At 46.9% G+C, this 26089-nt stretch overlaps 1 protein-coding gene across 1 annotated transcript in view; it reads right to left on the reverse strand.

The window, feature by feature from the left end:
• LPP (LIM domain containing preferred translocation partner in lipoma) overlaps window positions 1–17283 on the reverse strand; it is a 333171-nt gene extending 315888 nt beyond the window's left edge. Inside the window, exon 1 of the mRNA XM_077184001.1 lies at window positions 16998–17283. The gene's annotated coding sequence lies outside the window, so the exon portion shown is untranslated. The remainder of the gene's footprint in view (window positions 1–16997) is intronic.
• Between the last annotated feature and the right edge of the window lie 8806 nt (window positions 17284–26089).

The raw sequence follows: 26089 nt of genomic DNA on the forward strand, positions 1-26089 counted from the left end.
CCTTTATGACCAGACAGTCTTCCTGTTCAAGGCTTACATTTTTGGCCAGATCATTTGAAAATAGCAACAAATAGCTGGCAGACAACTGGATTCCACACTCCTGTGCCCACGTGGTCAGACTCGGTATTTTTGAAAACATTATAATCCATAGAGATGTTTAAAAAAGCAGAATCAACCAGGATCAGTAAATCCCTCTGGTTTAGAAATGTTTGCCCCTCCAAGCATTAACCATCTTTTTTCACCTTCATACCTTAATATCAAAAGTATTTAAGTTCAGGACTGGCCTGCCCCCATCTCAGATTTAAAACAAATACCTCCAGGTAGGATGAGCATGTATTAAACAACAAAAAAACAAAACTTTCTCAGTGTTGCTGCTCCCCTTTCCAAAGAGCTGCTGGGAGAGGCCAAAGAAGCTTATTCCTTCAAGAAAAAAAAAGGAAAAAGCTTGGATGGGGCAGAGAGGCCCAGGTAAACGTGGTCATGTGGCAATCACCCAGCAGCATGTGGAGCAGCCTCACCACCAACTGCACCTCATAAAAACATTTCTGTTTTCAACAAATATTTTTACTGTCACAAATAGAATAATAGGAAAAAACCCAATTTTTTTTTTTTCTTTACAAGAAATGAGTTGCAAGCTGACATTTCCCTCAGAAAGCTCAATTTTGAGAAAGGACCCATTTATTCCAAATATAGATAAAAATTTCTGGAGCAATTCTGAGAAGCTGTAATACCTGCTCTTATTGCATCTGAAAAGTACGAGGGCCAGAGATGCCTGTGAATGCATCTGCCTTCTGAACAAGAAGAGTACCATTACCTCCATCATAGATGGGGACTGAGACACGCAGAAGATACATTAAAAGGCTGGTTTAGTTCCTAAATTACCCTCAGTTCTGCTGGAAGCCAGACTCCTGAATGAATTTGGCCCTTACGCCAAAGGAACAAAAAAAAGAAACAAATAGTAGGGGCAGCACTTGAAGCTCTGCTTTTCTTCCATGTGATGGAGAAACTGGGCTGCTCCCAGAGAGTCCCACTCCAGGGTAGGGATGGGGAGGGACAATGGCAAAGGTGCTGCCCTTTACTTTGCTGTGGGTGACAACCTGCTGTGACCATCACACAGAGCCCTGGGCCTTCACTGCAGACAAAACTGCTCCAAAGGACATCTGAACATCACCACCACCTGCCCTGCAGTGTGCAAACCCCATCCTGCCACTACTAACTAGAAAAAAGGAGCATGAGAGGGTCTCCTGCACTCACAGCAGCACAGCAATGGGAAGGAAAGGCAATCCTAATGCCCCAGCTCTGCTGTCCCACAGCACAGCTGCCAAACACCCATCTATCCAGCACAGTGACCTGGTGATCTCTGCCTGCAGGATGACACACAGCTCCATGCACTTTCCCTGCCTGCCAGGGAAGGACTTGCTCCCCCAAAAGGGGACAGAGATGGGGACAGCACACGGCTGCCTAACGCCCAGCCCTATACATGTTCCCATCCTACCAGCTGGGACTTGGCACAAGAAAAGGGAAGGTGGCAGAGCTTGGATACCCCTTCATCACCTTGTGCGAGAGAACCAGCACTCACAGACTTCCATGAGAATTCTGTGGAATATTCTCCCACCAAAGGGGCTTAATTAATTGTCTGTAAAAGGAGACTGGGATTTATCACAAAACTTTTCAGCACAGTAAGGGCAAGTATTGTCACTTCTTTGCTCTCCTTAAAAATAGATGATAAAAAGGATTGAGACCTTCCATAGCATTGTACCTTGACCTGGAGAAGTAAACACACTGGACTTTCACTGCATTTCCTTTATTATTTGCCTAGAGCACCAACAATTACTACAAAATTGCATCCCTGAACCTCTATGATTAGGTTCCCTTTGTCTGCATTCCTGTTTCTCAGTGAAAAGAAAGAAGCTTATGGTTTGCAAAGTGGCAAAGTTAGCAATTACACATCTCCCAGCAGCCTTACTGGAACTCACCGGTGCTCACAGGGAGAGATCACACTTCTTCCCATGTACCTGATGGTTTCTCAGCACTAAGTTTTCTTGGCTACTAATTTTCTGTGTTCTTCCAAGAGTTTGCCATGTGATATCCTCCAACCTGCTACACCTGGGTGCTGTATTCCGGAAGAGTTCAGATCTACTCATTCGAAACATTCGCTACAGCGTGCGATCGCAGCATCACACCAAAGGTACAAACCTCTCGAGACCAGGAAAGGGCTCTCCAACCTTCTTCTGTCTCGCTGTGCGATTCACAGGAGCACCTAACAGCATAACACAACCATCACACCTGTCTTCACCTACTCCTACCCTACCATACTAAGCTTGTCAGCAGGAATTTTGTCACCAGCATTTGAAGCCAGCATTTGTTACTGAGCCAAGTGTTTTTATTTTTTACTCGGTGATGGGGAAAAACAGAAGGGAACCGCGGAAGCTTTTGGAGGCAAAGATCTCTCCAGGACTTGCCAGACTACTTTCAAAGACAGAATTGGCACAGAATCAAGGAAGTCAGCATCCAATGTGCAAGCAAGACCAGCTCCACGACAGCCATCAGCCAGGAGCATTAGTGACTGCAGTTGGGAAAACAGAAGGCAGAGAAGGAGACAAAGACAGACTAATACTGCTCCTCTCACAAGAGGTACAGACATATGGTCACCACCCAAGGAAACACAGAATAAAATGAGGGGGGACCTTCATGATAAACTGCAACATCTTAGGCATCAGTGGCCAAGCACAAGTCAGCACATGCCAAGACTGACCACACAGCAGTGTGTGAGATACCACACTTGGCCTTTAGCCTAGAAACAGGAGACACACGTGGGAGCAGTGTGGGAAGAGCTGGCAAGCAAAGGCCATGTCCTATCAGGGCTGTGAATCTGCATGTTGCACATAGGGGCTCACAGCAGCCTTGCAAAAGCCATTTGCCCATAGCCACCATATATATAGTTCCAACCCCCAGAAACACAGCTGACCTGATCACCAGGTCTTTATAAGCATTCACAGAGACCACAGAAGGTCAAGAGAACCATCATCTAGGAACAGAGGACAAGCACAGCGAGCTCAAAGGGAACTTGACAGGCCAAAAATGACTGCAGTCACAGAGGACCAGGGAGAACTCTCTCATGTCACCCTCTTTTTCTGAGGCGTTCAGAGGCAACAAAGCCTCTGACCTTTGATTAAACCATGCCACTCTCACAAGAGGGGGCGGCTTAGGGGCTCAGGAACTCAATAAGAAACTATTTATCTCAAGGTCATGGGTTCATACCCTCTTCAAGTTCTTTTTTCTTAGTAAATTAAAACAGGAGACTTGATCTGCATTAAAAAACCCGTTGCTAAGGGCACAGCCAGATACTGCCTCATCAAACAGGCAGATTAAGAAAATAACAGCCCCTTTGCTGCTCCCTGCACATGCCACAGTAGAGCACAGCAATTTTGGGAATGCTCCCTGTGCAAAGTGAACACAACTCACTTTTGTACCCAGGGTGCGAAAGCAAACGGGGGCAATGCAGATGAGCGGGCACAGCTACCATCACCAGCCTCTACAGCAGGTCAAACACATCCATTTCCAGAGCACTATGAATGGAGCTGATCCTGTCCCAGCCTCTGAACCTAGTCCTGAGAGATTCCTGCCCACCCTGGCATCATTCCTTTGAGAGGATGGATGCTCAGCCACTGACTGCTGCCCAGACAGCCATTCCTCCCACCCCAGCTGGAGCTCAGAGGCACAAACCCCACCATGAGGTAATGGTGAGGATAAACACAAGGCTGGAGACATGCTTCTGCTTTTCACACACAGAGCAAACAGAAGTTGCAGAGCTCGAGGCCCTGCTCCCAGGGAGCTCAGCCACTTTGGACTGGACATCTTTCAGCCCTCAATCCAGCAGTGCCATCAGCCAACCCCTCCAATTTGCACAGAAAGAGCACAAACACTTGCATGGACACTCAGAACCAGCTGAAAAAGCAAAAAAACCCTCTGACCCCCTCCTGCTGCAGGTACAGTCATGTCAAGGCAAAAACTTGACAGAAGCAGAGACTGGGCAAACAGAAAGGAAAGGGGGCATTTTCCACTGTAACAGCAGGCCCAACTCAACACGTGAATCAAAGTTAATGTATACCTGAAACCAATTACTGATAGAAACTAAACTATCTAGGAACTGGGGTTCCTGGTACTGAGCACACACACACACTCAAAACCTTTTTCTTCTCCTTGCTGGTTTTTAGCCCATAAAAAGCCAAGATAAAAACATGCTCTGGCACAGAGGGTACACACATTCACTTCTATCGCCTTTAATGGCTTCCAACCAAGAAAACACATTCTCAATCCCAAATGCAATTATTAACTTCATAGCATTTTAAACAACCCTGTGCTTCTTCTACATTTATCCTTTGGTCCAACAGCAGACAAAGGATTCAAGCACAAATTCCTTGTGCACCAGGATGGAGCTGCTGGCCCTGATGGGGCCCTCCCATGCATCAGGGCCAGTGCAAAGTAACACGCACACAAGCAAGGGGCTTGGAAACAAATAGGAAGTCAGCATAGTTTTGCTCTGTTCACCAAAAATGGTAATTATTTTGGAAAAGACTACATACCCTTTTGGCTTTTAATTAGCAGCAAACCAAGTCCACTCGGCTCCTATGAGCAAGAAACTATTAGGGGTTATGGATCCCCAACCAAGGTAAACAAATCTGTACCAGTCCTTCACCCTCAGAATAACTCTTGATTGTCAAGCACAGTTACCAGGGGAATGAATAGCTTCTCCTGCAAGCTCCTCACTCAGTTAAACTAATGCAGAGAAAAAGGCTGGGCTGGAGTCAGATGCACACACTTGGTGCAGCAAAGGGACTGCAGCAGGTTCAGAGCAAGGAGGACAGGACAAGCAGCCCAAAGCCCCTGTCATCACAGAAGACACCCAAGACTTGTCCTTGAGGCGCTGAATGGCAAAATCTGGTGAGGTCTGTACCCTGAGGAGACTCCAGGAAGTTTTAACTACATGCAGGTATTCAGAGCCATCATTTATATTTCATGGAGACTGATGAAGAACTGAGTAGGGAAACACCTAAGGAAAGTGCTTGATCCATTAGTAATACACAACTATCCTACTGCTGTCCCAAGCACTTCACTTAGCAGCCTTATAATTACAATACTGCCTAAAAAATCAGGACAGCCACCTAGCCAGAGCAGAAATAGAGGCCAGGAGAAATGAATATGATCCTCAGTCGTTCTTGAAGACTTCTTGAATCACAAACTGGAGAGTCCAGAGACAACTCCAGAATAAATCACCACTTTATTGTTCTCAGAGGTGTTAAAGTTTGCAACTAAATGTGGACACTTGGGGAAAGAGAGGAGCTCAAGTAAAGGATACAGTCCATCTAGGACTTCACACACAACCCCTGTGGAGGTGGACATGTCAGCACACGGACAAAGGCAGGCAGCAAACAAAACCCACAGCTCTCTCCTTTCAACTAGACTGTAATAAAGTGGGAGTGTATAAACATACTGCTAAATCCCATTCTCCCTCACAAACTAAAGGAAGCTGTGTCTTTGATGTCAATGGAAGCCCAGGCAGCCCTCACACAGTGGCAGAGCAGCCTGAGGCAACAGCAGCAGGTGCCCTGCTGAGCTGAGCCCACACAGCCACCAACACACACAGCTCCACTGGGATCTTCTAGCAGGTGTTACTGGAATCCTGGGCATCTCTCTAGCAAAGTGCAATGATATTTAACTTCCTTATGGGCTCTGGAGGCTGCCAAACATCTGTTGGGATTAGCTGGTTCATGTTTGAGAAGTGCACACAAACGCTAGCGTAAGGAAGGGCCTGGCCTATTTATGGATGGGAATGCTGGACCAAAACCCAAACCCACACACTGTATTTGCACATAGGGCTGTATGTCCCCTGACACATTTCACTGCTTTAGGATGGAGGCATGAGGTGTCCCCTATAGCTTACAGCCTACTTCTGGTCGCTGATAACTTCAGTGAGTCATACTGCTCCCCTCCTCCACTTTACCCCATCCAAATGCACAACTGACTTTTGCTAACAGGCTGGGCCAGCGCAGCTTTACCAGGAGCCCCCAGATGGGGGTTGCCCTTTGCAGGGGAAAACCACCTTCCCCCAAGCTCCATCCCACGCTCTGGAGTGCTGCAGATCACACCCTCAGCCCACAGACCTCCAGCAGGCTCCCCAACACCCAGCTGCAGCTGATCAGCCACCCAAATTCCTCATGGCAAGGGACTTTACAAGTTTCATGTTTCTTTTGGGTGTCCCTCTCACACAGAGGCCTCCTGTGAGTAAGGGCTGAGGAATGAGACAGCGAGTATGCACAGCTCAGAAACTGCAGCAATAAACAGCCACGAGGGAGATGAACTCCCCAGGAAGGACAGGAAGAGCCCAAGTGGGTCCCAGATTGAACTGTGCACATTTGTTACAGGGACATAAGTGGCAGAGCCACAGCAGCCATATGTTCCCATGACCCAGAATTGCTTTGCACCAAGTTGCAAATCCTACATGTTCAGCTCTGCTCTCTGTCAGAAACTACTGCTTCCCTTTCCTCCACACATTTCAATACTTATCAGGTCTTCATCTTAGTCACAATCTGCTAACAAGCACTTTTTACATCTTTTTGATCTTTGCTCATAATCAGTCACTATGTTCAAAAGTCAATCATTCTGCTCTTCTCTCAGCATTCTTCATCTCTCAGGCCAGGACCTCCTCAGACCCAGACGTCACCTCATGGGTGCAGCTTGTGCTCTGAGCTTGGCTTCACAGGAATTGGATGCACACTGTTTGCCAGACTCACAACTCTTCTCCAGGTAGCAAAACAAGTGCCAGGCCCAGCCCAAGATGCTATTGGTCAAATTTGGAGATATGGACAACACAAGAAAATCTTGGCTATGGGATATGGAAAGAAAAAACAAAGGACGAAAGGAACCCAGGAGTACAGCAATACCATACCCAGAATTACTCATGTCTTTCATTAGATGGATAGGTCTTGTCCTTCTGGAGATCAAAAGCACCTGGAATCACTTTCATTCTACATCAGGAAGAATTTGCACAACTAAAACATACAAAATATATTCCCATTTTAGCAGATGCCTCTGCCAAGGGAGTTGAAACTAAATGAGATGAGCCAGTGACTTTCTGATAACACAGCTACCTTTGCACATCCAGCTCCACCCATAAAAGTGGGCACACCCTTAATCAGGCATGAATCAAATCACCTGAGACACAAGAAATTTATCAACAGTTCTTGCAAAAACCCATCAGAGGTTGCTTGTGCCTCACTGCACTTCAAGGAATGGGGAACAGCCAACACAGGCAGACAGCTGCCCTGAAGCCAACAAAGCTGGAGCAGATCACTTTCACTTGGACTTCTGGCACTTGATGGCATAACCCAAGACCTAACACACCACCTCAGGTGTGCAAATGAATACAGATTGGAGGCTGGGGCCACAGCATCCAGGGAAGCAGGGTGATGTGGATCTGAGTACGAGAGCCCAGAGAGTGGCCTGATCCCAGACAGGGTGAGGACAAGCAGCACAGGTATCACTGTAACACAATGGAGCAATCCCACCTGTCCTATCCCAGGGCAGAGCACAGAACAGCAAAACACCCAGCAGTGCAAAGGTGAGGTGATATCAAGCCACCTGCCCTTCATCCTCAGAGAAATCTGATACTCAGCTGTAGGAACAGTGCCCACAACACACTGCCTGTAGGCTGTGTGTGCAATGAGGGCATGGAGTAACTAACTTCATATCCAGATTGACTTATACATGAACACACCCTGCAGGGATCCTCATGCAGAGTAAGGCAACGAGCTCTGCTCTTACAGCTCCTTCTCTCAGGCTACGATATAGTCCTTAAAAATTTCTCAACTAACTTCCCCAGCCTCCACACACCCCAAGTTCACAGTTCTCCCACACAACAGAGCAAAACATGCTACGCCAAGCCACGGAAGGAGACACACAGGCACTCTGTGAGCTGCCATCCTTTCACCCAGACACTTCAAGGACCTCAGTGGGTGCAGTGCTTTAGAAAGACATGTTCATTTATATTGTTTTAAGTCCACCTGCTGCTCTGGCCACATTCCCAAACGTCAGATGCAGAGGGAGACACTCAAAAAGGACCTACATGCCAAGAACCCCAGGCTCATTCCTGCAGCAATGCAGTGGTCCAAGGCATCATTCCTAACTTCCAAAATATGCTTCTGCCCCACAGTCCTTCACTTAATGCCACTGCCAAAAGTCTGCAGATGTCTGCACCACTCACAGTAGGATCTCCTGCTCTGTATAAGGCTGACTCTTCACTGCAGTGAGGCTCTGGTCACTCTGCATGCTACAGTAGGAAAGAAGCCTGATATCTCCCCAGTAACTTTAACTCTACTGCACTTTGTTTGTTCTCCATCCGTCTGCCTTGGGAACAGGTTAGGATTTGGGTACAGGACAGTGATGAAACATTCGCTTATCTTCAGGCACACAAGTAACTGCAGAGTTCAGCTGAATTACTCATACACTTGAATTTCAAACTTACTATGCAGAAGGTTCACCAAGACCTCCTTAAATGGCAAAGATGCAATGTCGTGTTTTCCGAGCTCGGCTCTGCATCCCAAGGAACTCAAAAAAGAAATGGATTCTCTGAAAAAGCACCAAAGTGAAACTGCGCTAAGGAAGGCATAATTCTCGTTCTCCAAAAAAATAGCCTGCAGGATCAGAAGTGATGAATAAGCTTTAAAAGAAGCTTCAAACCTGAAAAATGTCAGTCACACTTTACATGGTAAAACAAGTCACTGAGGAAGCATCGAGCAGACGATGTGAAGTCCTCATTAATTCTACTCCTTGAAAGATATTTTTATACATAAATACGCCCTGGACCTTAACCATCTCTGTGGCTCATTTCTGGACCTCCTCACCACCACATTTCAGTTCCAACAGCACTAAGCTGCTCTAGCCTCCAAATGCCAGAGGCAAAGACCAGCTTCCACACTAAGCTAGGTATTTTAATACTCATGCAAGGTAAGTACAGGCTTTGCCCCCACTCAAAGATAATGATGATCATGCATAAGAGGCAGGTACAGCAGGAAATATGGGAGAAGATAAGCATAAGTGCAAGGAAAAGTTCAGAGTAATCTCCAGAGTTGAGCAGAAAAGATGTTAACTTCAGTCTGTAATTACAAACAATTCTTCCCAACCATTTCTTTGCTTTATTATCAGTTATGACTGCACACTTAAAAGAACAACCCTGGCCTAACTCCTTTTTACTCCAAGATTTCAGTGTCAAGGGTGATGTGAGAAGCTAGTTACATGCCTCTTCAAGCCTCATTGTCCCACCAGTAAAATGGCAAGAATAATTTTCCTTCACATTGGGAAGGCACTACAAAAATACCTTCTCCAACTTCCAAAGTGCTCCAATGAAAGAGCAAAGAGTGCTCCAGAAAAGCACAAAAGAAAATTAATAACTCTGCATTCTGTCTCAAACTTGAACAGTACATGGTAAACAAGGCTTGGGGCCACACACTGCACAAAGAGAAAATCAACTGAATAGATGCTCATTAAGTATCACCTTCCACTCTGGGCACAAAGAGTAGGTGCTCTGGCAATTAAGTGGTATATCATAAAACCTGATTGCAGGGGAGGCTGAAATTAAGGTTTCAACGACCTTCATTCTGGCATTTCATAGCTTTAGAGCACTCGGACTTTGCAACTTTAACACCATTCTTTTAACAACTACAGGTTTTCCACGTGGCTGCCACAATCACTATCCATTTTTTTCTGGGGATATCCAGATTATAGGCTTGTCTTGGCCACACTAATACCTTGAGGTATCTCTCAAGGTCTGACCAAACCCACAATAAGCAAATCAAGTCCCTATCTCAAACAACAAGGCGTGTCAAATCCAAGCCAGCTGATGTCCCCCAGCAAAGAGCTTGAACAGGGACTTCACTGACACCCAGGCTAGTGAGGCAGTGATAATGCAGCAGCTGGAGCTACAATCACTTATCAGCTGCTAATTCAATCACTCTCCCAACCCAGCCACTGCTGCCTGCACTATCTGGGAGACTCCTTGCTTTCATTCATGCCTCACTAAGTGGAGTAATTCAAATCTGTTAAGGTGAGGTAATAAACTGCTGAAACAGAGATCTCCTTAGGGTACGTGCACACAGCACGTTGAAAATGCACACGCGCATTAGTGACACAGAAACCACCCCAGCTGTGGTACAACCACCACAGCCTCTGCAGCAGGACCACCCACAAGTCACCTGTAGCAACACCCCAACATTCTCTGTCCAAAAAGCAAACCTCACCTGTTGCCATCTTATTGCAAAAGTTCCATACCTTCTCATTGATTTCTCATGGGCAGCTCCTTGCAGCACTGCCAACAAACTCCAGCTCCCCTCTTCACCCCACTCACCCACTCTTTTGTGGCACTCATCTTCATATTGGACCAGCTGTGGCCTGCTTAGGGCAGGCCTGTTCCTAATCTTTGGTGATACATACAGCTGCAACTCCTCAGGTGTGAGACTGCCTTCTGCACTATTTTCTTACATTCTATCCCTCCACTGAATTCCATGCAGCAGCCACACCACTGAAAAACCCCTATAGGAGATACTTAAACATAACAGAGCCAAGTTTAAGGGAAGGTTTGAAGCTGGACCATTTCTAACCCGCCACACAGTGCAACCCTACCCAGCCCATGGGGCTCCACAGATCCTTTTTCAAGGCCTGTGGGACAACCTGTCAATTCAGTCTCCTCCATCCCATATGCCTTTGCCCAGCTGTCTGGGCTGGTCTCACAACTGAGCAGCTGGGTCCTGGCTCCTCGGCAGTATTCCAGCCCACAGCCCTGACACAGGCTCTCCATGTGAGAAGAGATCAGGAGCAGAGGGAGAATAGAAGATGACTCCAGCTCCCCGCAATGAGATCAAATGGCCAAAAAAAAAAAAAAAAAAAAGGAGAGGGTAGTTACAAATTGATGCATAAACAAGACCTGACTGTGCAATTCAGAGCTAACAGGGCAGTTTACTAAATGTTAATTAAATCCTTAGTGCCTGTTACTCCAGTCATGGACATCAACTTATTTTTAAATTAAATAAGCAGTAAATGCTTAGATGAACTTCTATTAAATTTCACCCAGTGACTGAAGTATGTGGGGTTTTTAATAGACATTAAACAAGATAGTTATGGCAAGTTAGCTGATACTTCATTACCTAAAGATAATGGCCATATTAAATCTCAACTAACTATTCCACTGGCAGCACAATCATCCAAGATTTGGCGCAAGTTTTCCTGCTTTGAAGCATCACTGAGCAGCAGGACCAAGGGGAGGAAGGCAGCCAGGAGCTGAATGGCACCTATTTAGAGGATGCTCATGTGCATAAACTCTCTAAGGCACAAGACAGGATCAATCCCAGCCAGATCTGCAAACCCCAAAGAGGGCTGATGGACTCAGCAACACAACTGGCATAAGTCAGAGACCCTCATGCATCCCTCCCTGCCCCCAAACCAACCTAAGTGGTTTATGGGTTTGCTGAGGAATCACAGTACTCCAAGATTCCCTTACGCCATCAAGGGCAACAGAAAACATCCTAACAGCCTGCAACACTCAAAAGCTTATAACATTGTCTAAGAAAAGGTTATCAGCAGCCCACAACTCCACCGATGTTTGTTTTCCCTCCCTGAGCATATTGTGATAGTTTGGGAGTTCTTCTGACTCACACGTGTGTGTCACTGTCACCCACAGATCCCAACAACAGATACTGACAGTCTAAAATGACAGAGAGTTGCTGACAGTGACTTAAAAAAAGATCATTTTCATGCCAGCTCTTGCAGTTGCTCAGAACCTGATCGAAACCAGCTCTTGGAGATCAAAACAGAATCTCCACTGAGTTGTCTCTACCAATAACCTTAATTGCAATGATTAAGTGTGGGTAACGGGTTTTAGTTTTTTTAATGTTTGGACTGGAAAACATTGCCAGCCCTGCATGGCCTGCCATGCCCAGGAGCAGGATGAATGAAAAGAACCAACCCTGTTAAACTCTGCTTCTTAGGCAGGCATAAGCTCTCAAAAGCTTTAATGTTTTGTGGGGTTTTTTTCTGGTCTGTGGTTTTCGGTTTGATTTGTTGTTTTCTTTTCTCTGTTTGTTTCTATTTTGCAAAACAAAGAGCTTCCTAAATCAGAAAGAGAAAAACACTAAGTTCTTCAAACTTTACTGGTTCTCTCTTCCAATGCACACATGGACACCAAACACAAGACCTTCCCTCCAATCCCTCCTCTGGAACCCTTGCTTGTAAAGTTATTTCAAGTATTTTCCTATGTATAACCCACACTCTTTAAAGGCATTGTTCCTTGTGAATCTGTGCATCAGATAACCCACATCCTTTCATAATTTATGGTTTCCATCTCCTTTGCTCGTTCCTCCTCTGCTCTGGCTGCAATTGCAGTAATCTCTCTAGCTTTTCACAGAACTACACTCACACAAGAGCGAGGGCAAAGGGAGATGAGGAAGCTGCTGGGGTGAAAGACTGGCTGTGGAGGACCTTGTCTTGCAGACAGGAGGTCACTGTCACACTCACATGTGCACACAGCAAACACAGCTGCTGAATCACAGACTTCTGCTGGGGTCACATGGACTCTGTATTCATCTTACTTTCCTGAAAGTGTTCTCCCCGTCAAAAACAAAGTACCTAAAAAGCACACACATATCTAAAGAATCATAGAATATCCAGATTTGGAAGGGACCTACTCTTGGCCAGTGTATATTTCTCCATCATCCTGATGCCATCTTTAAAACCTCTCCATGCATTCAGAGAGACTTAGCTCCAGCTTAGCAGGGCTGCCACAGAGCACACCAGAGCCTGGACAATCAGTTTAAGGTGAAACCCAGCATCTGGGGCCAGCCAGAGCAGAGTGTGCAAGTGTTTCTCAAAGCCATGTAGGGAGAGAAGAGCCCAGCAGGAGAAAGGCAGAGCTGTGTGGATCAGGCCTTCAGAAGCTTGAGGAGCAACAAAAAGCCACTGAGAATGTATTGTTCACACAAGCACGATGGGCAGAGCAATAGAGAAACCACTGCGGGCACCCTGAGGGTATTTGTTTCCACAGACACACGGAAACTGTTCTTGGAACAATTTGTCATCCACCCAAGCTACTGCTTTTCTCTATCTGTGTCTATCTAGTGTCAGCCAGAGATGCTTCATGGAAACCTACATGAAACTGTTTCTTCTTTCCAATTAGATGTTTATGATACAATGGGCACCAGCACAAACTGGTACAACTCTCAGTGTGCCTGACACTCATACAACCATCCCATCTTCTTTTCAGACTTGGCTAAACTTGTTCTCAGCAACATTCTGCATGATAAATGCCACCATTAGTTACACTGAAAAGCACTTTCTTCATTTTGAATCGACCACTTTCACCTTGGTTTTCATTTTTACAGAGGAATAGACATCCCTTTTCCACAGCACTCACTGTTTCTCTGACACCCTTCTAACCTGTGTCCTTCTAACAGGAGTGATCCCATACTGCTCATAAAACTCTCTCAAGTTTTCCAGCTCCCAGCCATTCTCACTATCCCTCTCCAAAACTGCATACACAAAGTTTGACTGATCACAAGAGTATTACTCAGGTTTTATACTAAGGCAGGTGGACACAAGCAGTGATTTTAACAAACAACACATCAGCCAGACTTCAAAACAGAATGGTGTCTCTAAACATGAACCCCCACACCATAATTCTTACTAGAAGTTAGAATTAAAAATACATACTGATGATAATATATGTAAAAGCACTCAAGCTCCCATGAGACTGCAACCAACACTATTAGGTGCCTTGCAAAACTCACTAGTCCAGCTCTGGAGCTTCATCCCAGAACACCCTAGAGAAACAAGTGCTTTACAAGGGATACACACCTGAATCTGCCATTACACTGCTTGAAAGCTTGAATTACACTGCACCAGTTCCTCATTGTGCCCATTACCTCACTAACGCAGCACAGCTCAAGGTGTTTCTCAGGGGAATCCAACTTGGAAATACAATGTGCTCTGCAAATTTCCAGGAGACAAGACAGGTAAACTAACCACAATTCCCAAGACCCGAATACCACTTCTGACCTGCCAGTGCAGAGCCAGGCTTTTGCCTGTTTTTCCTGGTTTCACAACAGCACATCACAGACAACATCATTCAATACTCTTATCCCCTAAAGCTGGATGACTCTCCACCAAACACGAATAAGAGAAACGATTCACAGAGCTGGAACCCACGCTGAGATGGGCAAGCTCACCAGCACCCTGGCCTGACATCCAGGCTGATCTCCGAACATGTTCCAAAGGTAAAAATCTCACCTCTGTGAAACAGGAATTGGAGTTTTTCTCCCAGCTCAATACCAGCATCTCTGCCCCACCAGTACCAACCACACCAGGCAATCAGGGCTGGCAAGACAGAAAGAGCTGTACAGCAAGAAAAGCAGTAATTCTCACTGACCCAGGCACCATGGAGACTGATCAGCAATTCAGAGCAGCTGGGAGCTGCACCTAAAGAAACTGTTCTAGCTTCATTTTCCCAGACATGTCTTTAATTTCCACCCTGGAACTTACTCAGACAGCATGCAAGGGCTGCATGCCACCAACCAGCACTGCTGGCAACATGGGACACACACAGCCAAGGTGCCCACGGCCACACCACACACAGGGTGGGAGTGACTTTCGGGAAGCAGGTCTCCTACCACTACACAGCATCCCTCTACAGGACCATTACTGACGGCAACTTACTGCTGCTGCTGCTCTGCTGGAACCAGAGCAGAGGTGTCTCTGATCTGGCAGTTTTTCCCAGCCCACACAAGCTGAGCCAGGTGAAAAAAGGAAACCTGAATAAAACAATTAAAGGAAAACCATCTATGGAACAACGGCAACAGGCTGAAGGGCCCATTAGCAGCACCTGCATCATAACAAAGTTAAAGGCAGGATTTGACAGGGAGGTGTGCTGACAGGTGGCTCTGTGGCCACCACCCACACCATGAGCTGCTGATAGCCCATCCCGCAGGGAAAAACCTCCAACAAAGGCTAAACAATTGAAATAGGGGAATAACAGAGCTAATAAATTTAGGAGCAATAGGCTGTAAGGTCATGGAGTGGGCAGGGTGAGACAGACCAAGCCAACAGACAGAGAGTAATTTTCAACACTAAATCTTTATCCACAGACACACATATTTCCCAAGGGAAATCACTGAGTATTATTTAGCCTTGTGTGGGCCAGTCCTGCTTCAGCAATGATGGGGAATAATTAGAAAGTCCCCCACATCCCTAAACTGTCCTGCTGCACAGCAGGCTGAACTACACACAGGACAGCAGCCAACATTTTTCAGCAAGAACACAGCCACATTATTAACATAGAGATGAAATGCTGTGTCCTCTTCTTCAGCTTTGCATGTTCCCATACTTTCCTAATATCCCATTTCTCGAATTACTCGGGGAGCTGGCACCTGCTGTATCACCCAGCTCCCAGGCACTCCCCACTCTCTCAGCTCTTGCCCCAGAAATTACTCCCGGAATGTACAAGCACAAACTCTACAGGTAAGTAAGTTAGAAATCCTGGAATGTGTCCAAAAGCACTTGTGGCTGTATGTGAGACCTTCCTTTTTTGCATGGGTCAAAATCCCTTTGTGCAAAGGGACCAAGGTGTTGCAGATGTGCAGGGAGACACATCAGCAGGTTTTATGGCTCCTACAAGCTCCTTAAACTTTTGTGTACCAATTGCCTAGCAAAACAGAAAGAAATAGGAAACTAACTCAAGAACAACACAACTGGGCTTAAAAGTAAATTCCTACAGGTGTAGGAAAAAAGAAACAAACCAAAAATAACCAAAACAAAGCAAGAGAAGCCAACTCTCGTTTGTTTCAGCGGCAGGGCCAAGCTGCACCTCGAGGTACAGGAGGCAGAGCAATTAGGCAGGAGTTGCTTCATCAACGCCTCCTCGGGAGCACTGCCGGCTTCCCAGCACAGCCCCGGGGCGCGGGGAGTGCTCCTGAGCAACGGCAGGAGTAAGGTTTGCCTGTTCAAAAGAGGAGAACAAGAAAGGGGTAGGGCAAAAAAAAAACTTATGCTAAAAAAAAAAAAGCCGTGGGTGACGTCAGGGTGTGGGAAACTTTTCCGTCCTTACCTGGTGGGGAAGGCAGGGCCTCCCCCGGCATATAAAAAGCTGCCGGAGCTTTACTCAACTTATTATTTACTACGAGCCGCGGCCGGGGGTCGGCGGGCGGCGGGGCGGGGCTGCGGCAGCCGCCGCCCGGGCCAGGTGCACCTGCGGCACCGGCCCGCCCGCTCGGGGGGCCCGGCCCGGCTCACCCCGCCCGCCGACACCGGCCGGGAGCCGAGCACCGGGGCCGCCCGGGCACCGGGGAAGCTGCCCCTGCCCCGGGCCCGGCGCTGCCCCCGCCCCGCGGCCGAGCCCGCACCGCACCGGGCCGGCCCCTCCGGCGGCCGCGGCGCCCCGGGCGGAGGGAGGAGCCAGGGCGGCCCCCCCGGGCGGCTGGCAGCGCTCCCCGCCCCGGCCGGGGGCTCCAGCTGTGGCACAGCTGCCTCGGCGAGCGGACGGGGGTGGGGGGAGGAAGGGGGCAAGTTATTATCTGCAACAATACCTCGGGGGAGGAGGCAGCGGAGGCGAGCGCGGCGGCGGCGGCGGGAGGAGGTGGCGAGGGGCGGGCCGAGGGCGGCACCGGGACCGCCCCCCGCGGCCGCCCCGCACCGCCCGCCCCCGGCCCCGCCGCCGGCCCCTTCCTTCCGCCCGGCGGCCCCTTCCGCGCCCCTGCCCCGCGGCGTGCCCCGCCGGCCCCTCCCGCGCTCCCGGCTCCGCAACCCCCGCGCCGCTCCCGCCGCGTCCCCCGGGCAGCCCCTCCCGCGCTCCGCCCCGCACATCCCTCCTTCCTTCCCTCCCTCCGGTCCGCCAGCCTCCCCGCATCCCCCCGGCCGCGCCGCTCCCGCATCCCTCCGTCCGCGCCCCCCCCGGCCCTTACCTCCCCTGGGGCGCAGGGAGGGGCGGCCGGCGGCCCCGAGCTCGGCGGGACGGCCCCGGAACAAAAAGCGAAAGCGGCGGCCGCTGCCTCCCGCTCTGCCGGGCTGCCGCGCTCTGCCCGCGGCTGACGTCAAGGGCCCAAATTCCTGCCTTTCCCTGCAGGCAGATTTGTCCATGTAAGGGCTGGGGCCGGGGCCGGGGCCGGGGCGGCCGCACGGCGGGAGGGGGCTGCGCTGCGCCGCGGCCGGGGGGGGACGGGCGGCACCGGCTCCTGGTACCGGAGCGGGGGGGAACGGGGCTGGAGGCGGCCCCGACCCTGTGAGCATCACCTTGTGCTCTGCATCCCGGAGCCAGGAGAGTCGTAGGCCCAGAAATACACCCTGTGCTTTGCGGGATCCAACTTTTCACGGGGAAGTTTTGTCCAGGGCTCCTTTTGATTCTTTGGGTGCTTCTCCAACCAACTTTTAATCTGTTCCCCAGCTGGGGCAAAGAGCAAGGTGACGGGAGGTGAAAAAGGTGCAGGGAGTTCCAAAGGAGCTGCCTGTTCACAGATTCAAAACAAGACTTGTTGCAAATACTAAGGAGAGGGGGAAGGGAAACTATTTTCTGATTGCTTTCTGTTTGATTGTTTTTTGGCTATTTCTAAGGACTGCAATTAAAATAAATTGGGATGTTGAGTGTGATTGTTTTTATAATGGAATGTTACCCTTTAAGTAGCTGTTCGGTATCTGCAACTGCCCTGAAGAGAATGGGAAGGCAGAGGGTTACATTGTGTTCAGGCTGTGCAGGGGAGCCTTGCCAAACCTTCCTCATTTGGAAAGAGATTTCTGGGTGAGTTTGTAGGCACTTCAAATGTATTTCATTTTTAAAATAAAGGGCTCTGGTGTGTGCTTTCAAGAAGATGTTTACATCTTATCCCATTACCAGCTTTAATGTCCACAGTCAGTGCTTGACAGTCCCAGGAGGGCAAGATTGCTCATTTGGACATAAAATAAAGGACAGTCAGTCCCTAAAATACTTAAGCTGTAGCAGAAAATTGTGATTCAGCCTCTCTCCACCTTCAGTGGCTGCCAAAACCAGTGTACTTCCCAATCAGAGACCCCAAGAGATTTCACCCCACCCTGGCAGACCTCCTCAGAAGGGAAAGTATGGCATTTCCCAAATATAGTCCTCAGTGCAAACCCCCCTCTCGGGTTGATTTGGTGTCTGGTGCTGGCCCTGTATACCAGAGGTGCTAAATTCCCCTCAGGAACAAGGCCTGCGAGGGCCAGATTGGCTCTTTAGAAGCACTGCAGCTAAATCTGCATGAGCAGTCATGGCTGCAGGTGTTTTCTAAGCATTAGGACTGTGACTAGAAACACCCCAGCCTTGTCCTAGCCGCCTACCTGGTGTTTAAACCCTGCTGGGATCCTAAAGCAAAGCCGAAGGACGGTGAGTCACCAGGGCCCCGTGCCGTAGGTGTTACCTGGAGAGCCAGCAGTGCTCTGTGAACCTGGCCTCTTGTGAAAGATGGGCATGGCTGATTCCCAGATGGAAGAGACTGCAGCACCAGCTCAAGCTGAGCAGCCAAAGCCTTTGCCTGAGGCCCTGTAAACCCAGGCTCAGTTCCCTCCTGCAGAACCTACAGTTCACCTGTCTCCTGCCAGCTGAGTGTTGGGCTGCGAGGCTGTGCTCCTGCACTGTGCCCCGAGGATGAGTCACAATGGGATTTTCTTCCACCAGGAGCAGGTGGTCATCGCCAGGGGTTTCCTGGCACCCATGTCTGTCGATCTCAGCATGGTGGAGCTCTCGATGGCAGATAAACACAGGAACTGTTGCCTGTTTTGGTTTTCTTTCTTCAAATGTTCTTGCAGAGCTGCCACAGCCCTTGTGTTGTGTCAACTGGTGTCTAGGGGAAGTATATGAACCCTAAAAAAAAGCCCCTTTGGCCCAAGATGAGAGACAAGTGTTCTTATTTAGTATTTCAGACAAAACCAGTGGTCAAATATTTTCCTGGTCCCGTATCCAACACTTATTGCTTCTTTATCCATCAAGCTTATGACATTTTCCAGTGCTGTTAACAGAAGATAGAATACTGTGCCTATCCATAGCAGCGTCCTTTAAATGATCCCAAAAGTTTTAAGCTTTGAGGCTCCAGAGTTTGAGATAGTAACTACTACTACCTCCATTCTGCTGGTAGATGAACTGTGACTAATCCTCTGCAGCACAGCAGCAGAAGTTTGATTTGCAACCCATTACCCTTGTAACGTGCTGCCCAGAATGGTCACTGCCTTGTCAAACACAGCATGAATTTTATGGGTTTTTTTCAGTTTCCTATCATGACCAATATCATACACTTTAGAAATGAAAGTAGAAAATTCAAGGTGTTGAGCCTGGCTGTGAAAATCTGCTCTTTGCCTGGAAAGAATCAAAAATACTGGCAAACATACAATCATTCCTTTGGTAATATCTACCTCACCCTGCACCATAGCAGCAAAATGAATTAAGCAGCAAAAGACTGAAATGCCTGACATTGCATAGGCCAGTCAGGAGGCAGGAATACAGGAGTCAGCCTGGGCCAGTATTAATTCAAGGAAATTAAGTTTCTTTGTGTTTAAGGTGCATGACTAGGAGATTGGAAACTTGGCTTCTGCTCCTACTTTCCCTGTATTGTGTGACTTTAACCAGTCAGTTCACCTTCCCATGTCTGGAGGAGCCCTTAGAAACCCACACAGCACAAGGTTTAGAACAGGGAATGACACACCATGACCTCCTATCAAACCCCATTCTGTGCAAAGTTTCCAGAAGTCAGCAAGTGAAACCTTGCTTTTCACAGTTTGGGTCTCTCCTTTTCAGTGAGATTTCATATGTAAAAAATCACGAAACAAAAAACTCAGGGTGGGAAGAGCCCTTAGGAAGCCACAGGAATTCCACCTCTCAGGAAATAAAGCAGGAGCAGCACTGCCTAAACTGACAGGGGTTCACCTACCCTGCTTATAAGATTATCTAGAGGATCCATTCCAGAGCCTTACAGTTGGATATGTTTGCTTTATCTCAAACCCAAGTCATTTTTTCTGCAAGTCAGCTCTTAATCAGATGAAGTTGTGGGGAACTGAGATATTCCCTCACTAGCAACAATTCCAGAACAACAGGAAAGTCACCCACCTGGTGAACTAATTCTTCTGTGGGTAAAAGCCAAAGAGGCTGGAAAACACACTTAGCATGTGTTTTTGGGAGAGCTGCCACCTAATTTAGAGACAAAGATCAGATGCAATTAGTGTTAGATCAACTGGAGGCTCCTCTGCCCCAAACCACAGACTCCTCACCCGCCTCGCCAGGAGGACGCCAGTTTCCACCAAGACATGCAGTGTCACACTTGACCCTTCAGTCTCTAAAGGGCATTCTTGGAAGCACATGCAAAACCTGAGCTCACAGCAACAGCATTCCTGTGGCACTGGGGAAGGAATGAGGAAACACCAGCATGGCTACTAGGCAGACGGGAAAGAAAAGACTCATCCTGCAAGACTGAATTAATTTCCCAACAGGCTGCTTGTTTCTGATTGAGAGATACACGTGTGTGCTGCCTGGTAGAATGAATCTGGAGACAGCAGTGGGGCCAAGCTTTGTCATTCCCCACTTTTGCAGGTATGTTTGCACCCAGACAGGAATGCAAGACACGGTACTGAGCAGGCTTTAGTGAGTCACAGATCTCTGACAGCAATTGAGACTGGGCCAAAACCCCAAGGGAATCTTCACTGGTGAGAAATACAGTCGCCAACAAATTCCCCAATTTTCTGTGAGTGTATCAGAGATAGTAACCATCATCAAACCCTCCATCTCTGGGCACATCTTGGAGTTGCAAGTGGTTCACAAGATGTTCAGTTTTACCTGGCCATCAGTCCTCTCTAATTCCATATCATTTCACTGTTGGCCATGGTGAGTTTGGGGTAGCTCAGGAAAGTATAAACCTTCCTGCAAATATTTTAGGCTCTGCTCCCTGCTCTACTTCATTACAGTCTAAGCCACAATAGCCTGTGCCTCAGGAACGGTAAAGTTTTGTAAAACTGCTATATTCCTGTGCTGATAAGTACAGTTGAGCAATGTGCTAGTGTAGCATACTTCATTGTAAGGACATGCTTAAATCCAATTTGAGCCCAGAGAGATTTCAGCTTAGATTTAAGGGTTCCATTGAACAGGGTGAATTTAAGGATTGAAGTGTTTTGCTAGACTGTATCTTTGGTTAATGAGGAAGGGGACTTGCTAGTGCCTAGAAGAAAGAACTGCCTGAAGCATTTTGGCACATCCAAACCATTACTAGCACTACTCCTTTCTTCTAATGAATTTTGATGAAATTAACACAAAGAATTGGTAAAGAAGTTGATCATTTCATTAACAATCCTCACTCTCTGGGTCTCAGTTTAGTGGGGGGAAAAACCAAACTTCTAGTGTCTCATCAGAACAATTAAAGCAGAAGCCACTAGACTTTGTATTTTATGCCATCTGGTATCTTGCACACAATCTCACTAATGGTAAATGTCTCATGTCCAGATTTGAGCACAGAAATCATGAGTGCTTTGCTATGCAGGAAGAGAATCAGTTAAATACTTTATGGAGCCTACACTGAATAAACAAAGTACCCCAGTCTAAAAAGAAATATTTGTGGTAACAAAATATTTTGGGGGACATTTTTGCACAGGCTCTGACCTCCCTGTGGAGAATCAAAGTGAAAATATTGAATGTACTAAGCAGATGTCTTCTCCTAGTGACAGCAAGATGAGCAAAGACAGCTGGTTAGAAGAACAACAACAACAAAAACACATCATCATTCCTGCTTCAGCTCCAAAAAATCTTGGACTTGTTGTCATGGAAGAAAGCTATATATGTAAGAAGCCAAGAAAAAGACAAATATTATTGAATCTGGTAGCGTTTTAGTGAATGTGCTGGAAATAACTTAAGTAGGAAGAAAAACTGGATGCACTCCATTGTTTATTAAAAGAATGCCTCTTCTTATTTCCACAGGGACCTATAGCCTATATAGGCATTAACACATTTGCAAGATACATATTTTAAATACGTTTCTTAATTCGTCAATCTTAAGGACTCTTCTGCTAAAGTAAATAGAGTTACAGCGCATGGAAATGTATACAGCCACAAAAACATTATCTCTGCAAGCTAAAAATGCCAACTGTGGATTTTGTCTGTAACTCCTTTAATCAGGGAACATGGATGTATTGCAGAGACACCTAGAGAGATCTTAAATATAAGGAAGGGAGAAGATTAGAAAATTAGACTCCCTTGGTGAAACACAGGATAAATAATTCACAATGAAAAAAAGGAAAAGAAAAAAGAAACCAAAATTAAAATATGAGGAGGTCTTCTGGATGAAAATCAATCTGAGCTGCGTTGAACAGATCCAAGAGGAGTTTTTGGGCAAGACTGAAAAATAAGCCAGTGACCCTCTGGCCAGCCTGCTTAGAGGTAGTACATTCTCTCTTGATAGTTTTCATCTGAACAAAACTTGATTTCTGTGCTTGACCTCTGGACATTTCCATTTCCCTTTCTGTGCCTTTGGGCAGACTTGAGCGAAGAACAGGATTGATGAGAAGAGTCAAAGAAATCAAAAGCTGTGCAGTTGGTAAAGGCAAAGACAACTAACTTGAGGTGGATGTTCCCAGTAACTTGAGGTTGTTGTTGGGCTATTAGGTAGCCCATAGCCCAAATCCCATGGTGCCATCAGACAGTGCCCTATGCAACAGCAAAGCTCTGCATTTGCTGGCTCAGGAGGTGTCCTGCGTGGGGTGCTTCAAAACACCTACAGAGGTCCTAAATGATTTAAAGCCTTGAAGAAGCAAGAGGTTAATTTGGTTTATACTAAAGATATATACAAAGAAAATTACGTAAAGAAAAGTATTTAGTTTGGAAAACAACTGCCTTGAGACTTGAGAGCTGTGACCAATCTGACATACCAGCTTGTAAACAGAGGACAATGAAGTCAAAAGGAGAGGACATGGCTCCTGGGTCTCCAGTTTCTGGCTGCCAGCTTTGCCCTTTCTCCACCAGGTGATTAGGCAGTAATAGTTTTAGAAAGCAAATTGGTTTATTTACATAATTTTCTATCCAGAAAAGCAGGGTTAAGTATGCAGCTCTGCAATAGAACAGATGTGGGACTTGGGGAAAATTGCAGCTTGAACTGGAAAAGCTTCCACCATTTGCCAATATCTTGGAGAGTCTGGAATCTTTCTCATCTCTACTGTGACAAAAACAGAACTTCTCAACATTTTGGAGGACTTTCTCCCTTGTAACAAAGGACAAAAAGCATGCAATGAAAAACAAATCGCAGTGCCAGAAGTGACTGAGAATCAGTTTTGCCTGTTTTAATCCCCCACCTTGCTAGCCTCAGCTCTGAGATGTGACTCCCAGCCAGCCCAGGAATAACCATGCCACGGTGAAGGACCATCTCAGCCAGAAATTCCATGCTGACTCCAAGAAAACATTTCCTAGAGTATCTTGCTAAAATGGATACACTCCCACACACACTACATGAAAGGAATCATGTCTGACAAATAAACATTTCTTAATGAGAAACATTTGTCCAACATGTTTCTCCCCAGTACTCTGGAGCTTTGTGCCTCAGTGCACCATCAATAAAAGGAGACAACAGCCCTTCCCTAGGCTCTGGGAGATCACTCTGGGCTAGGAAAGTGATGGACTCCTTACCTCCATTACTCTGTATACCTTATAGCACATAAGTATGGACTGACTCAAGAATTTTTATAGACCCTGTTTGACCTTGACCAAGAGCATCTCTGCCCACAGGCTGCTCCATTTGCTCCGTTCCACTTTGGGACACAGAGGCAATGCAGGGCACCTCAGTATCCCTGAGCTCAGCCATCCCTGAATGCACATTTCCTCACACCATCAAAAACTTGGATCACCAAGGAGACAGCCCAGCCCTGCTGCCAGTGAGGTGACAGATCCCTGGCACCAGAGCTGGGCTCAAACTGCTCATGAGCTGCTTGTGGCTGGAGAGGAATGTCTGCAGAGAGCTAAACCAGATTGCTCATAGATCTCTTCCAAATTGTCTCTAATTTAGTGGACAATTTGAGAGTAAATGTGTGCTGGAAGCACCATCTTTCCTTCAAAGTAATAACCTGAGAACACTGGGCTTGTGGCTGCACTGGAGAAACCTTTGGTTCTCACTGTTGCCTTGGCAAATCCTTTAGATGTCAGAGCCACCTATGAGTATTCTGTCCCCTCTCTCAGAACACTTTAAGTATCTGTTTGATGCTACAGACACACCACAGCCATGCAGCTCCAGGAATGTGGTAAGGTTCCTAGCAAGGGCTGGCTGAGGTTGTGAGCCTGGAGCAATATGCTTACAAATACCTGATCTGCACAGAGCTTTTAGAGATAGTCAAATGGCTCCAAAGCTTCAGGAAAGCTGACATTTTGGTGTCACCTTTGTTTCTTAGTCCCACACCTACTGCAGGGAAATGAGGAAAAAAATTCAATTGCATTATCCTGTCTACATTTCAGCCATAAGGTTCCAGCATTTGCAGAATTTCTGGAAGCCCATCTCACCTGTTCAACATCTCACCCCTCCCAAGCATAGACTGAAAAATGCCACCTTTCTCCACTATTAAATCAAAAGCTGTCTACACCCATGTGTCAGCTGTTTACCACCCTCTGTTTCCTCCCTTTGGGCAGCTGATCAGGGATAATGACCTATATCCTTGAAGCATTTGTTTTATTTAGCATTACAGAGAAGGAGGGCTTAAGGCAAACAACTTAATTATATAACCTTTCCCACCCTATCTTATTACAGAGGAATCAGCTTGCAGCTTCACCTGTGGAAACACAGCAGCTCAACTCTTTGAATGTCCATGACTTCATCTGGGCTTTTCCCTGCTCTGCTTTTGTCCTAAGCAGAATGGTTCACACGTCTTTCAGTTAAGAGCTTTCACTCATGCTTAACATTCGGGTAGGAACAACAACCTACTTAGCCTTGCTTTAGCCACATTGGTGTTGCTCCACAGATTCCTAGATGACATGGCCATGCTGCCCAAATGGTAGGGAGGCCCCGATGGAGAAGCTGAATATCACAGGGCAGTGTTTGAGAGCACCCAGACTGTCCCCAGCACCCAGAGCATTGCATTGGTTAATGCTGTTGGTGTTGAGCACCAACTGCAGGCTCTGCACAGGGATCTGGGACTGGTACACACCCTGCATCAAGCCTCACCCCACAATGAGACAGGCAGGCAAACGAGAAAATTGGGCCCTGGCCCCTTCCTGTGATTAGGTCATTATAATGGGTAAATATTTTCCTAGATAGACAGCTGAGATAAAGAACTCCTGATGTCTGAAGTGGAGTTTGAACAAAACTTGGAAGGACTATCCTTACCTTATAATTCTTTATAATGTGCTTTTACCAAATAGATGCCTTTTTTCCCCCAAAGAACCCAGGGAAATTTTTCACAGAATAGCAAGAACAGCATCTAGTCTACAGCCAAACTGTTCACCAACAAATATATAGAATGGATTTAGTGACAGGTACCAAGGGTTATTCCCAGAGGACATTACAGCTCTACACCATTCAGTCTAAATATTTACTGAGGAGTACAGAAAAGTGAATGGTAGAGGCAGAGTCCCAGAGATTGGCTTAGAGGAATCAGTTTAGTAAAAGCCTGCTTCTGCAGAGAAAAATGATTGTGATTGTTTTTTAATGAAAATCAGTGTTCTCGTGCTATAGCAAATAGTGATTATTCATTCTCCATCCCTCTACTCAGCATTATTCATGATTTTGTGCCCTCTGCTCTATCCTCTCCCTTGGTATTCCACTTTCACCCTGAGTTTTCTCAGGATTTGGAGCTTTTGTATCAGATAAACTGGTTTATAAGGTAGTCTTTGAGGAACGGGTCTTGCTTAAATCTCACATAATATCCAAGAATGTTCTCCGGTATTTGACCTCTTTGTGGATGAAACAATACTCTTCAGACACAATAACCTTGGTGTTTCAAAGCTGTAACCAGCACCTGTGGAGTTTTCAAACAAATAGGCTCAGCGTTCCTTGGTGCAGTCTTCCTCACTGCTCCCACATTTAATTGCTTTGTAATT

The sequence above is a fragment of the Agelaius phoeniceus genome, chromosome 10 (assembly GCF_051311805.1).
Source record: "Agelaius phoeniceus isolate bAgePho1 chromosome 10, bAgePho1.hap1, whole genome shotgun sequence".
NCBI classification, from domain to species: Eukaryota; Metazoa; Chordata; class Aves; order Passeriformes; family Icteridae; genus Agelaius; species Agelaius phoeniceus.